We start from the raw sequence: 12982 nt of genomic DNA, 5'->3' as shown, positions 1-12982 counted from the left end.
GAGCCTCAGATTCCCATGATTCCTCATTAGGGAACTCATTGGAGCCAGTGGACGTCCATTGAGGCCTTCCCCAGTGGCGCTCACTGCCTCTTTCTCCTCTCCAAGTTCGGCCATGTTGATGGCCTTGCACTCTCCTTTTGAATTCTCTTCTGTATTGCTTGGAAGAGTACTAGGAGAGAGTTCAGTAACTTTCTTACTTAGCTAACCCACTTGTGCCTCCAAGTTTCTAATAGAGGATCTTGTTTCAGTCATAAAACTTTTGAGTGGTTTTGAATAGATCAGAGACCATGGTTGCTAAGTCAGAGTGGCTCTGCTTAGAATTCTCTGTCTGTTGCTGAGAAGATGATGAAAAATCTTGCTATTGCTAAACCTGTTTCTTCCACCATTATTATTGTTAAAACCTTATTGAGGTCTCTATTGATCCTTCCATGAGAGATTTGGATGATTTCTCCATGCAGGATTATAAGTGTTTCCATAGGGTTCTCCCATGTAATTCACCTCTTCCATTGATGGGTTCTCAAGATCATAAGCTTCTTCTTCAGATGAAACGTCCTTAGTACTGCCTGGTGCAGCTTGCATTCCAGACAAACTTTGAGAAATCATATTAACTTGCTGAGTCAATATTTTGTTCTGAGCCAATATGGCATTCAGGGTATCAATCTCAAGAACTCCTTTCTTTTGATTCGTCCCATTGTTCACAGGATCCCTTTCAGAAGTGTACATGAATTGGTTATTCGCAACAATTTCAATGAGTTCTTGAGCTTTTGCAGGCGTCTTCTTCAGATGAAGAGATCCTCCAGCAGAGCTGTCCAATTACATCTTGGACAGTTCAGACAGACCATCATAGAAGATACCTATGATGCTCCATTCAGAAAGTATGTCAAAAGGACACTTTCTGATCAATTGTTTGTATCTTTCCCAAGCTTCATAGAGGGATTCACCTTCCTTCTGTCTAAAGGTTTGGACTTCCACTCTAAGCTTACTCAATTTTTGAGGTGGAAAGAACTTTGCCAAGAAGGCATTGACTAGCTTTTCCCAAGAGTTCAGGCTTCCTTTGGGTTGTGAGTCTAACCATATCCTAGCTCTATCTCTTACAGCAAAAGGGAATAGCATAAGTCTGTAGACCTCAGGGTCAACCCCATTGGTCTTGACAGTGTCACAGATTTGAAAGAATTCAGCTAAAAACTGATGAGGATCTTCCAATGGAAGTCCATGGAACTTGCAATTCTGTTGCATTAGAGAAACTAATTGAGGCTTAAGCTCAAAGTTGTTTGCTCCAATGGCAGGGATAGAGATGCTTCTCCCATAGAAGTCGGGAGTAAGTGCAGTAAAGTCACCTAGCACCTTCCTTGCATTGTTGGCATTGTTGTTGTTTTCGGCTGCCATGTCTTCTTCTAGTTTGAAGATTTCTGTTAGGTCCTCTACAGAGAGTAGTGCTCTAGCTTCTCTTAGCTTTCGCTTCAAGGTCCTTTCAGGTTCAGGGTCAGACTCAACAAGAATGTTTTTGTCTTTGCTCCTGCTCATATGAAAGAGAAGAGTACAAGAAAATATGGAATCCTCTATGTCACTGTTATAGAGATTCCTTGAGATGTCAGAGAAAAAGAAGAATAGAAGGAGAAGGTAGAAGAATTCGAACTTATCAAGAGGAATAGAGTTCGAATTGTGTATTGAGGAGGAGTGTTAATCCATAAATAGAAGGATGTGAGAAGAGGGGAAGAATAAATTAAAAGATTTTGAAGAAATTTTGAAAAATTGAAGAATGATTTTCGAAAATTAAAGTTGGGAAAGAAATAAAGTGATTTTTGAAAAAGATTTTGAAATTAGAAATCAAAAAGATATGATTGAAAACTATTTTGAAAAAGATGTGATTAAAAAAGATATGATTGAAAAGTTATAGTTTTTTAAAAGGATATGATTGAAAAGATATGATTTGAAAAACAATTAAAAAAAGAATTGATTTTTAAAATTAATGACTTGGCTAACAAGAAAAGATATGATTCAAACGTTAAACCTTTCTCAACAGAAAAGGCAACATACTTGAAATGTTGAATCAAATCATTAATTGTTAGCAAGTTTTTTTGAAAAAAGGAAAGAAATTGATTTTGAAAATAAATGATTGAAAAGATATGGTTTGAAAAAGATTTGATTTTGAAAAACTTGAAAAAAATTTGAATTAAAAACAAAATCTTCCCTCTTGTGCCATCCTGGCATTAAATGCCCAAAATGGTATCCATTCTGGCGTTTAACGCCCAAAATGCTACCCTTTTGGGCGTTAAACGCCCAGCCAGGTATCCTGGCTGGTGTTTAAACGCCAGTTTTCCTTCTTCACTGGGCGTTTTGAACGCCCAGCTTTTTCTGTGTGATTCCTCTGCTGTATGTTCTGAATCTTCAATTCTCTGTATTATTGACTTGAAAAGACACATATTAAAATTTTTTTTGAATTTTTAATAAACAATCAAAGTGCAACTAAACATGGAAAACTAAAATCAAACAAGCAATCCATGCAAGACACCAAACTTAGAAGTTTGTATACTATTGACACTAACAAATTGAGAATGCATATGTAAAACAACAAAACACACAAAACAAGAGAATTTAAAGATAAGAGCAGGTAAATCATCAAGAACAACTTGAAGATCAATGAAGACACATGATTGAATTCGAAAAATGCAAGAAGAATAGAAACATGCAATTGACACCAAACTTAAAATGAGACACTAGACTCAAACAAGAGACATAAAATATTTTTGGTTTTTATGATTTTGTAATTTTTTTTGGATTTTTTTGAAAATTGAGTGGAAAAGAAAATAAAGAGATTCAAAATTTTTAATAAGAATTCCAGGAATCATGCAATGTTAGTCTAAAGCTTTAGTCTAAATTGATGAGAATCAATCAGCTTTGGTGATGATGAAAACATCACCTTGAAACTCTAGAATTCATTCTTAAAAATTCTGAAGAAAAATACCTAATCTAAGCAACAAGATGAACCGTCAGTTGTCCAAACTCAAACAATCCCCGGCAACGGCGGCAAAAACTTGGTGCACGAAATTGTGATCATCAATGGCGCCATCAACATGGTACCCTCAATTGCAATCTCAACTCTTTATCACAACTTCGCACAACTAACCAGCAAGTGCACCTGGTCGTCCAAGTAATAAACCTTACGCGAGTAAGGGTCGATCCCACGGAGATGGTTGGTATGAAGCAAGCTATGGTCATCTTGTAAATCTCAGTCAGGCGGATTCAAATGGTAATGGAGGATTAATGATTAAAAGATGAATAAAACATAAAATAAAGATAGAGATACTTATGCAATCAATTGGTGAGAATTTCAAATAAGCGTATGGAGATGCTTTGTCCCTTCCGTCTCTCTGCTTTCCTACTGTCTTCATCCAATCCTTCTTACTCCTTTCCATGGCAAGCTGTATGTTAGGCATCACCGTTGTCAATGGCTACAGTCCCGTCCTTTCAGTGAAAATGTTCAACGCGCTCTGTCACAGCACGGCTAATCATCTGTCGGATCTTAATCAGGCTGGAATAGAATCCAGTGATTCTTTTTCGTCTGTCACTAACGCCCAGCCTTCAGGAGTTTGAAGCTCGTCACAGTCATTCAATCCTCGAATCCTACTCAGAATACCACAGACAAGGTTTAGACCTTCCGGATTCTCTTGAATGCCGCCATCAATTCTAGCTTATACCACGAAGTATCTGATTAAGGAATCCAAGAGATAAACATTCAATCCTTGTTTGCTTGTAGAACGGAAGTAGTTGTCAGGCACGCATTCATAAGTGAGAATGATGATGAGCGTCACATAATCATCACATTCGTCATGTTCTTGGGTGCGAATGAATATCTTAGAACAAGAATGATCTGAATTGAATAGAAGAATAATAGTAATTGCATTAACACTCGAGGCACAGCAGAGCTCCACACCTTAATCTATGGTGTGTAGAAACTCCACCGTTGAAAATACATAAGAACAAGGTATAAGCATGGTCGAATGGCCAGCCTCCCATAATCTAAGAACTAGATGTCCAAAGATGATCCTTAGATCTAAATTGATCAAAAGATTCCAGGATGTAAAATACAATAGTAAAAGGTCCTATTTATAGATAACTAGTAGCTTAGGGTTTACAAAAATGAGTAAATGACATAAAAATCCACTTCCGGGCCCACTTGGTGTGTGCTTGGGCTGAGCATTGAAGCTTTCATGTGTAGAGACTTTTCTTGGAGTTAAACGCCAGCTTTTGTGCTAGTTTGGGCGTTTAACTCCTCCGGCGTTTAACGCCGGGCAGTCTTGAGCTGATTTGGAATGCTGGTTTGGGCCATCAAATCTCGGGAAAAGTATGGACTATTATATATTGCTGAAACGCCCAGGATGTCTACTTTCCAACGCAATTGAGAGCGCGCTAATTCGGCTTCTGTAGCTCCAGAAAATCCACTTCGAGTGCAGAAAGGTCAAAATCCAACAACATCTGCAGTCCTTTTCAGCCTCTGAATCGGATTTTTGCTCAGGTCCCTCAATTTCGGCCAGAAAATACCTGAAATCACAGAAAAACACACAAACTCATAGTAAAGTCCAGAAAAGTGAATTTTAACTAAAAACTAATAAAAATATAATAAAAACTAACTAAAACATACTAAAAACAATGCCAAAAAGCGTATAAATTATCCGCTCATCAAATTTCAACCCAGTTTTCGGCCCGAAATTACAGACTAGAGTCAGGGAACATGCAGAAACGAGAGACACAATTCATTCTGTATAATTTTTAGTTTTAGATCTGGATTTACTCCTCCCCTAGGTTTTTATCACTTGACATTCATAATTAGGATTTTTGGGAAGATTTTGGCTTTAGCTTTTGAAAAGAGTCTACCTCCGGTACTAGTCATCTTATTTTTGTTATTTACCTTTTATATTTATTCTTCCATATTCTTAATCCCTCTAGAGTTGACTTTGGCTTATTTTTACAAGTTATTAATATAGACCATTTTTATTTTCAATTAATCCTTTTATTTTTATTTATCATGTCTTCTTTTATTTTCACCATTAATTCTGTGAATTTTATAATTATGATGAGTGAGTAGTTCCATGACTTGATTGGGGGATGATTGAAAGGAACCCTTGAGTTGAACTACTCAATAGAGAAATTATAATTGGGTCTATTGTTGAATCACCCTCTAATCATTAACTCCATTCCTTCCCAAGGGAGAGGATTAGGACTTATGACTAGACACAGATTTCCAACTTGCTTGACTTTCCTTTACCTAGTAAGGGTTAACTAAGCATAGTAACTTCCAATTATTAATTAATCTTGAGAGTATTTCAACAAGAATAGGGCTTCCAACTAATCTGCCTCCAGTCAAGACTTTCATTTAGAATTAATTAAATTCTCTATTTTAATTTCTTGTTTACCAACTCAACCACTTTTGAAAACACCCGATTGATGAAATAGCACATCTCTCTAGAACTCGTTGGGAGACGACCTGGGATTCATACTCCCAGTATTTTAATTTTCAATATTGTGACAACCCATTTTTAAATTGAAAGCAAATTTTCGGCTGGTTAAGGACTGTACTTGCAACGTATTCCTATTAATAAATTCTTAACTCGCCAATTTCTGCCACGTCAGTCGCCCTCTTACTAAGCACTTTGCGAAAAAAAGAATGTAATAAACCTTGGAAAATGAAGGATCAACAATTAAGAAGTCTCAAAGGATGTAATCAAGAGAGTGACCAAGGACTTGATAAAGGCCTGAAACCTAGTAAAGGAAAGAACCTAAGTTGCTATGCATGAAACCCCATAAACTAGGAATCATACTTCTATCTTATCTTCTTGCTCTTTCATTCATTCTTCCTATGTTTCAATACTTGCTTAGGGACAAGCAAGCTTTAAGTTTGGTGTTGTGATGGCAGGGCATCTAGGCCAGTTTCACTGACATTTTCATTACTGTTTTAAGGTAGTTTCATGCATTTTCTTAGTGAATAAGCCAAGTTTTGAATGAAAATACACTTACACCTTGATTCAAGCAACTATTGTGAATTTCACATGATTTCATGAGGATTTTTCTAGCATTGAATGATAAATTGATGATGCATAATCTCATGACTTTGGCTAGAGCTTTGATGCACATTATTTGCTTGATTTCAGGACAAAGAAAGCAAGGAAGAACCACGTTAGTACTCACGTTAATCTAGTTAACGTGACCACTAACGTGGAATGGTAAATAGCTTGCAACGTTAAGGAGAAAAGTGATCACCAATAACGCCCACGAAGCCATCATAAGCCCACGTTAAATGCCACATTAACTAAGTTAACGTGGTAGTTAACGCGGAGTCAAAAGAAAGCTCTAACGTTAGTGGTAAACGTCAACACCACTAACGTTCCAAGATTTGGCAATGAGCCACGTTAAGAGTCACATTAACATAGTTAACGTGAACTCTAACGTGGAAGAGAGGAACAATGCCAACGTTAGGGACACTCACCTTTGTCACTAACGTTGGATCAACTAGCATTGCCCACGTTAGTGGTCACGTTAAGACCACTAACGTGAAAGTTAACGTAGAGGTGAGTCCCAATAACGCTATCAAAGATTTACAAGGCAACGTTAGTGGTCACGTTAGTGCCACTAACGTTGGAGTTAACGTAGGCTACATGGGGTTGGAACGTTAGTGAAAATTGTGATTGCCACTAACGTTCTCAAACCTACAATGTCACTTAACGTTAACTTCACTAACGCCCATGCCTAATTCAGATTTCTTTGCAAGCTGGGCCCACTAAGGATTGGAACTGCTTCAACTCCACATCCAAGACTTGAAGAACTCACTAGAAGATCAAGAGTAGTATATATAGGAGTAGTTTTGAACTATAGGCAGGCTGGGCACTTTGGAGGACTACTCTCTGTATATCTATTTTTCTGCACTTTTAGCTGGGATGTATGATTTTCTGCCATTTTCTGTTTCTAGAGCTATGAACAACTAAACCCCTTTCATTGGGTTAGGGAGCTCCGTTGTAATTTAATAGGTCAATTATAGTTTTCATTCTCTTCTTCTTTCTTCTCTTTTGATTTACTAGAAAGCTTTCGATCTTAATTCAATTGGTTAGTTGTCTTGTAAAAGAAACTCTCCATAATTGGATCTCCTCTGAGCCTTGGAAAAGGGATGAGAAGATCATGCTAGAAATGTTTTCTCATGTTGGACCAAATTGGGGTCTAGGCGGATATAGTGACATGTAATCCTCCCAACACTTTGATTTGGAAATACATGTGGTATAATCAGTGACCATACTTCATCTCTTCCCATGAGAAATTAAATCAAGAAATTGGGCAATTGTTCAAGCTTAGAGAGATTAGATTACCAAGGAATTGGAATCTAATCACCTAAGATTGCCAAGGAGATCAATCGATGCATTGATTGAGGAAGAGATGAAAATGAACTTGATCCGGAGAAGACAACATCTCCTGAGCCCAATGAATTCCCCATTTCTGATCTTACCCATTCTCTTTATTTTCTGTCATTTATTTTCATGCTCAGTACCCCAAATCCCCATTTAAGATTCTGCACTTTAATTTCTGCTATTTACTTTTCCGCCATTTAATTTTCTGCAATTCTCAAACTACACTCTATTTAGCTCAACTAGCATACTCTTTCAACTAAAGTTGATTGACCAATCAATCTCTGTGGGATTCGACCTCACTCTATTGTGAGTTTTTACTTGACGAAAAATTCAGTATACTTGCCGAAGGGAAACTTGTTAAGAGACAAGTTTTCACGCATCAAGGCATTTGCTCTAAAACCTCAGCAAAAGGAATATTGATTTGCAACTTTCTAAAGACTTCCAAGAACTTTGAAAACTGCTTGTTCTTGGTCTCCTTTTGAAGTCTCTGAGGATATGGCATCTTAGGCTTGTACTCAGGAGCCTTTGGCAATGTAGGATAAGTGTCAAGAGAGTCTGGGAATGGATTGTCCGCACGCTTTGGAGGGGCGTGCTCTACTTCTTTCTTCTTCTCCACTGGAGCTTCTTTTTCAACTAACTCTTCATTGACCTTGGTCTTAGAGCCAGCTACTTTACCACTTCTCCAAATTCTTGATTGATGCTCTGGTTTCCTGCGCAAAAATCTTCATCATTTCCCGATTAGAATCTTCTTAGGATTTAGAATTTGCCTATAGAGGTGGTTGTTGTTGATGAAATTGAAATTGGTGGTTATTGTAATTGTTCTGTTGGAAGCCGCCTTGAGAATTATTGTTGAAATTTTGAGGTCTCTGAGGTTGGTCTCTCCACCCAAAATTTGGGTGATTTCTCCACCCTTGGTTGTATGTCTGAGAATAGGGATCATTATTGGGATTTCTAGGAGCATTCCCTAGGAGCACTCCCCATGTAATTTACCTGTTTAGAAGAAGGTTGAGCATAATCATAATTATCATTTTACATAAAGTTACCTGCCATGTCATAGGGGACTTCCTGTGGTGGATTTTGGGTGTTGATACCTGAGACTTGCATTCTACCCATGTGTTGAGTAAGTAGACTTATTTGTTGAGACATAAGCTTGTTCTGAGCAAGAATAGCATTAAGAGCATCTACTTCTATGACACCTTTTTTCTGAGGAGCTTCAAGTTTACAGGATTCCTATTAGATGAGTATAAATATTGGTTACTAGCAACCAATTCAATAAGCTCAATAGTCTCCTCTGGTGTCTTCTTCTTGTGCAATGATCCTCCTGCAGAATTATTTAAGCACATCTTAGACATTTCACCCAAGCCTTCATAAAAGATGTCTAGTTGAGTCCATTTGGAGAACATGTCCGGAGGGCATTGCCTAATCAGTAGCTTGTATCTCTCCCAAGCTTCATACAGAGTCTCACTATCCTTCTGCCTGAAGGTTTGAACCTCCACCCTAAGCTTAGTCAGCTTCTTTGGTGGAAAAAATTTAGTGAGAAACTCAGTAACCACCTTGTTCCAAGTGTCCAAACTCTCCTTGGGTTGGGAATCTAGCCATAGCTTTACTCCATCCCTCAGAGCAAATGGGAAGAGCATGAGTTTGTACACATCTAGGTTTACTCCATTTGTCTTCACAGTATTACAAATTTGCAGGAAACTAGAAATAAATTGATTTGGGTCTTCATGGGGAAGACCATGATACTGGCAATTTTGTTGCACCAGAGTGACCAGTTGAGGCTTCAACTCAAAGTCGTTCGCAGCAATAGGAGGCACCACAATGCTCTTTCCATACAGATCTGTAGTAGGAGCAGAGAAAGAACCAAGTACTCTCCTTTGTTGTTCATTCCCATTCGGGTTTGCCAGATTGACATTATCAATATTATTCGGATCCATAGTGGATTCTGCAACCTTGTAAAGTCTTGCTTGTTGTAAACGCCACCTGAAAGTCCTTTCAGATTCAGGATCAAATTCTAAGAGATGTTCTTTGTCTCTGTTCCTGCGCATAAACAAATAGAAAACAAGAAAGAATGAGAATCTCTACGTCAGAGTGCAGAGAATTCCCAGTGAGGTAACCTGTGTAAAGAAATAAAATAAAAATACTAACTAAAATAAATAAATAGATAGAAAAAAATAATAAATAGGTAACACCAAACTTAATTTCAGAAATTAAAAAAAATATTGGTGTTATTTATTTATTTAAATTTTTTTCGAATTTTTTTTTGAAAATTTTTGAATAAAATTTAAATAAAAAAATTAAAGTTAAAACTCCAAATCTAAGCAATCAAACAACTGATAGTTGTTAATCACCATCAATTTCCGGCAACGGCGCGAAAAACTTTATGTGGTATTTCACAACCCACAACTAACCGGAAAGTGCAACGGGTCGTACCAAGTAATATCTTACGTGAGTAAGGGTCGATCCCATGAGGATTGATGGATCAAGTAACAATGATTGATTGATTGGCTTAGTTAGGCAAGTAGAAAAGGGTTTTGAGAAATTCAAAAGGTTTAAATTCGAACTCAGAGTATTAAAGATAAGCAGATAAATAAGTTGGGAATAAAATATTGAGAAAGCAGTTAAGGTTTCAGAGTTATCTATTTTTCCGGATTGATTTTTCTTACTAACTATTTTAATCATGCAAGATTTAATTTATGGCAAACTATATGTGACTAGACCCTAATTCCTTAGACCTTCCTAGTCTCCTCTAAAATTCATTAACTGCCAATTCCTTGGTCAATTAATTCCAATTAGAGGGTGATGATCAATTTCTAGTTTATATGCCAAAATAATCCTAATTATCCAAAAATAAGGGGATTATATGTCACGTATCCCGTTAAATACAAACAATTAGAAATTTAGTATAATATGTTTTCAAGCTGTTGTTCAAGTAAAGAGCTTTTCCAAGTTTTACAAGAGCTCAATTAGACATAGGTCATACTTCCGTTCCACCCATATTCATATGAGAAAACAATTATTGAAATATAAATCAAAAAATGGATTAAATTAGAAAGATCAACGAATCAATCCATACAAATAGACAGAGCTCCTAACCTTAACAATGGAGGATTAGTTGCTCATGGTTCAGAGAAAAAAACTAGGATTCTGGTAAAATGTACAGTCTTCCAATCTGATGCCATCTAAGTTCCTATTTATAACTAATCCTAATGAATTTTTAAAATCTAATTATCTAAAATTAAAAATAATATTTTTTCCTAAAAATTAGATTTGAATTTAAATTTGAATTAATTAACAAGTCTTCAGCTGATGGGCGGGGACCACTTGATCTGTCCATTATGCAGCTTCTAATCTGTGTTTTGTGGGCTAAAAACTGGGTCAAAACAGTCTAGAAATCGCCCCCAGCGTTTTTCTGTTAATTCTGTAAATTCCTTTTGTGACGCATCCGTGTCGTCCACGCGTTCGTGTCATTTGTGCAGATTCCAGTCCACGCGTTCGCGTCAGGCACACGATCAGGTCATTGCAATTTCCTCCATTCTGCGCGGTTGCGTGAGCCATGCGTCCGTGTCGGTATTCGCTGGTCATCTTTCTCTGCAGAAACTTCATCAAATCCATCTGAATGCTACCTAAAATAAATTAAAATTGCACAAAACTCAAAATAGAATCCATAGTGGCTAAAATATAATTAATTCTTAATTAAACTCAACAAATTAGATGCAAATTCACTAGGAAAGGATAGACAAGATGCTTACGCATCAGTGAACCAGCGAAAGACACAAAAGAACCATAGAATCCACCCAGTCAGCCATGCCAGCAGGAACTTGGGAGGATGTCTCGACAATATTCTTACGGGAAGACATGGATCAACTATTCCTACAAAAAGGAAAAAGGGGGTTACTAATCAAATAGCTTGGGCAAAGTGAGGAAGAACAACTCAAACAAAAACGGGTACAAACTAAAAAACTACAGCATACAGAACATCAGAAATAACAAAAAAAAAGGAAACCCCAGAACACAACCCAAAGTCCTGGGGCATCCTTTAGAGGCTGTAACAAAGTAAGAGCTAAAAGCCTACGACCCGACGTCTATCAGCAAGAGAAGAACCTTCCTCTTAAAACAAGCGACATTCCGAAAAGAACTTTCACAAACCAAAAAACCTATCAAAATCACCTTTCTACACAGAGAACTATTATACATCAATGCAAGCCAAAAAGCAACCTTTTTTTGGGAATCAACGAAAAATTGAAGATACAAAGCAGAAACGGTAGCTACATGCAAAATCCTAAAAGTGTCACCAATCAAGAAATGTGCCAAGATTCAACAAAAAGACTCTTAGAGCACACATTACGGCAGCAATCAGAAGCAACAAAAATAGAGAAAAGATTCAAACTTCCCAACACAAATGCAAGCAAGATCAAAGCTTTTCATGACCAAACAGAACTTTAAAAGGAAAGAGCGTAAAAAGGAGAAGAAGAAACCAACCTGAAGTAGATGACAAAAGAGGCAACGAAGACGCTGCGAAGCATGAAGACGAAGGAGCTTGAGAAACGAAAAGGTAAAGCGCCAACAGTTAGAGAAGGAAAAGTGGTGGACGAAATTGTGATCCTTTTTCCTTGTAATTGGATTTTAGAAATTGGCACGAGTGAACACAACTCCGTTCAACTAACCAGCAAGTGTACTGGGTCGTCCAAGTAATACCTTACGTGAGTAAGGGTCGAATCCACAGAGATTATTGGTTTGAAGCAATCAATATTTATTTTATTAATCTTAGTTAGGATGTCAGCAAGGTTATTTGGATTAAGAGTGAAATTACTAGATTTGATAAAAGAGGGAACAATGTTACTTTGATTTGCAGCACTGGAGAATATGTTGGAGTTTTGGAGATGCTTTGTCCTCTGACTTCAACTCTTCCTTGAAATCCTCTTCTCACACGCAAGTTCCTTCCATGGCAAGCTCTATGTAGGGTGTCACCGTTGTCAGTGGCTACTTCCCATCCTCGCAGTGAAAACTATGCTCACGCACTCTGTCACAGTACGGCTAATCACCGGTTGGTTCCCGCTCCTACTAGAATAGAATCCCTCTTTTGCGTCTGTCACTAACGCCCAGCAGGTTAAAGTTTGAAGCACGTCACAGTCATTCAATCCCGGAATCCTACTCGGAATACCACAGACAAGGTTTAGACTTTCCGGATTCTCATGAATGCTGCCATCAATCCGGCTTATACCACGAAGATTCTGTTGGGGAATCTAAGAGATATTCATTCAATCTGATGTAGAACGGAGGTGGTTGTCAGGCACACGTTCATGGGTTGAGGAAGGTGATGAGTGTCACGGATCATCACCTTCTCCACAGTTAAGCGCAAATAAACATCTTAGATAAGAACAAGCGTGCTTGAATGGAAAACAAAGGAATTGTATAAAATCATCGAGACGCTGCAGAGCTCCTCACCCCCAACAATGGAGTTTAGAGACTCATGCCATCACAAAGTATGTAATTCAGATCTGAAAATGTCATGAGGTACAAGATAAGTCTCTAAAAGTTGTTTAAATAGTAAACTAGAAACCTAGGTTTACAGAAAATGAATAAACTAA

The 12982-nt window shown here is 37.6% G+C and overlaps 1 non-coding gene across 1 annotated transcript; it reads left to right on the top strand.

Annotated features, from left to right (window-relative positions):
* The first annotated feature begins 877 nt into the window (after positions 1 to 877).
* On the top strand, positions 878 to 981 carry LOC127748037 (small nucleolar RNA R71). Its single transcript, XR_008009980.1, has one exon. It is a non-coding gene; the product is annotated as a small nucleolar RNA R71 (small nucleolar RNA).
* Positions 982 to 12982: the final 12001 nt, after the last annotated feature.

This window comes from Arachis duranensis, chromosome 5, assembly GCF_000817695.3.
Source record: "Arachis duranensis cultivar V14167 chromosome 5, aradu.V14167.gnm2.J7QH, whole genome shotgun sequence".
Classification (NCBI taxonomy): domain Eukaryota; kingdom Viridiplantae; phylum Streptophyta; class Magnoliopsida; order Fabales; family Fabaceae; genus Arachis; species Arachis duranensis.
Note: the sequence above shows the minus strand (reverse complement) of the source record. Positions and strands in the feature narration are given on the sequence as shown.